The sequence below is a fragment of the Apis dorsata genome, unplaced genomic scaffold (genome assembly GCF_000469605.1).
Source record: "Apis dorsata unplaced genomic scaffold, Apis dorsata 1.3 scaffold_365, whole genome shotgun sequence".
Taxonomy (NCBI): domain Eukaryota; kingdom Metazoa; phylum Arthropoda; class Insecta; order Hymenoptera; family Apidae; genus Apis; species Apis dorsata.
The window spans coordinates 901,489-904,258 of record NW_006263630.1 but is presented as its reverse complement, the minus strand read 5'-3'; the positions used below and the strand labels follow the sequence as shown (position 1 = coordinate 904,258).

General features: G+C 38.3%; 1 protein-coding gene across 3 annotated transcripts in view; it reads left to right on the top strand.

Moving 5' to 3' along the window:
* LOC102673299 (discoidin domain-containing receptor 2) overlaps nt 1–2,770 on the top strand; it is a 234,385-nt gene that overhangs the window by 108,444 nt on the left and 123,171 nt on the right. The window lies entirely within an intron of this gene.

Sequence of the window (2,770 nt, the reverse complement as noted above, 5' to 3'; positions counted from 1 at the left end):
CTCTCTCTCTCTCTCTCTCTCTCTCTCTCTCTCTCTCTCTCTCTCTCTCTCTCTCCTGTTTTTCCCTTCCACGATGTGGTTGGGTAGCATGAATGATCCACGATAACTCGAGTTGACCGACGATGCGTAAAGACGATCCCGCGGGATCGTTGGAAGCAGGAGCAGTTTGAAAAGAGTCGCAGTGGAAGGAAGGAAGGTTGAGCGGTGAAATCGAAGAAGAAAGAGAGGGAGAGAGAGAGAGAGAGAGGAAGGAAACGGAATAAAATTTGCATTCGAAAAATCTTCTCTGGCTCTGTCCCCTCGCGTATTCTCTGGCCTGTTTCTCCTCTGTGCCTTGGCAGGGGTTGGACTCGTGCTAAGGCCAGCAGTCTGCATACGACGTAATGACGGTGCTCGACATCCCGTGAACGAAAGGAGGAAAGTCCATTGGACGGAAGCCGGCCCCGCTTCCGCGTCGTAGACTCTGTTTCGTGTCCCGTAGGCTTGTTTGCTTTGCACGGGCTATCGAACCGGCACAAAAGCTGCCAACTCCCCCCTTCCTACCTATGTGTCCAACCTATTCCCATCTTTCCTCTCTTTCCTTTATTGCGTTTTAGCTGTTGTGCGTTCGGGTAACAGGTGGATAGATCGATGAAGAGGGTGGAAAAGGATCGACGAGATTCGAGTAATATCATGCATGTATCGAGTTATTACACTATAAAATACTGGCATAGAAATTTTAATTATTTATAAACATCATATACGTTGGAATATTTCAGATTCGTGAGGTAATTTCAAGGAACATTGGCGACCGAGTATGAACAAGTCGAAGCAACATATCTCGAAGTGTTATGTACTGGTAATACGAGAATTGGTATCTTCTTTAGTGGAGATAGAGAATAGCTTGTATAAGATAGAAACGACGAGATGGGAATAATAATTCTGATATAACGTTCATTTGTGCACGAACAATATATTTGATCAGTAAAATATTATCAATGAAATGGTGCAATAATTAATATTAGAAGTTATGGTGGTGTAAATATAAGAGGATCTTTAATCATTTGTTAACGAGATAGGATTGATTCTTTTTTAGAAATTTTATTTTTCTCGGTATCGATTACGTTGAATTTATATTTAGGTAACTTTTTAATCGGTTGACCGAGTCAATAAACCCCGAGACAGTTTATTTTACATGATTGAAATTTAGTTTACACGGGAGATTTTGAACAATTTGAGGTCAGTCGACTTTGATTCCAGTCCAATCTTAAATATAAACTCGACTTAATTTAATATTCTGTATGTGTATTTATCCAATTATTTTCAATGGAAATTATTAATACTTTTGTAAATACGGATTCTCTATTTTCCTAATCAATTTAATTAATACATGCATGGAATCAAATTTTTTCCGTTCGCTTTGATTATCATTTGTTCATGTTGAAATTGTTCAAGAGGAGACTTTTCGTGTGAAAACATTTCTTGTGCTCTTCATCTCGGACAATGCATCGTCCCAAATATCATTAAGAACGTTATGAAGAATAAGACATTGAATTCCTCCTCTTTACCGATATATTTCATTTTCACATTTCACATCTAAATGGCCACGTTTAAATTCAAATTCCGGATAGGTTGTCTCCGCTCGTTTTCACTAACGAATATCGGATAAGCAACGGTTAGAGAGGACGAGGAGTTTTGTGCGCGGAATTAAAATTAAAATTAAACAGGTTCTTTACATTTGGGTAAAACTTAGCATTCCAAGGGGTTAAGAAAGGAAGTTTTTTGGTATTCACGAACGGCTCTCCTTTCATGGAGAGTACTTGTTAGGTGAATTGCTCGGGAAATTGCTCACAATTCGACGCTTCTCGTAGAAAACGGGCGTGTTCCACTAGGAAGTAGTAGACTCAACGATGTTATCCCAAAGGCAATTCAGAATTGCTCGGGATATAATTCAGAGGAGAATTTCAGAGGGATGGAGTGACCGGAAACGACGTTTGTTTTTTAACGTTTATTACATCGGGCGTTTAATGAATTTGATTCTTTGCTCGGCAATGAAGTTGACCCAGTTTTTTAAACGCGGCGACCGTCCTTCAGGGTTTCTCTTCATAGCTATTTCCCCCCTTTGTCGTTTGACGGAAACTGCGAGGAGGAACGTTGTTTGTTCTAAAATTTATTTTATGCAAAACTTTTGTTGAATTGAAATACGAAACGTATTTTTCATATTTTTCATATTAATTTATTTCTCAGATCGATTCACCCGACTCACGATTATTCTTCTCGCCTAAATGATAAATTGAGTAGAGTATAAGTTTATCGTGTACATCAAACTTCAATTAATTGAAAATCTGATAGTTTCGATCAAGTATCCTTGTCTTCGTAATTTGAATATTTATTTGTCACAGGCGAAAGATCGATAAGCTCAAATTTCGATAAACGATCATTGAAGACGAGAATTACAAGGGGAGCCTTGCAAAATTAAGAAAGCAAAAAATTCAAATATCAAATTGTCATTAGAAATAAAATAAAAATTCTAAAATCTTCTTCCCAGTTTCCAATAATGATAATTTCGTAACTAGCAAAGCGAAACCTGTTAACGAAAATATTTCACGATATCGTTTATCAACGTCACAGTTCAACGAACTATCGCAATGTTGTGCCGCTCTAACAACATATGGTTCACGGATGCGTGTGATTTAATCTCTTCCACGCTCGTTATCGACTAACGATCGATAGTTGCGAACAATTAGAGTGAGAATAAAGGGAAGCGAAGAATATCGACTGTCCCTCCGTA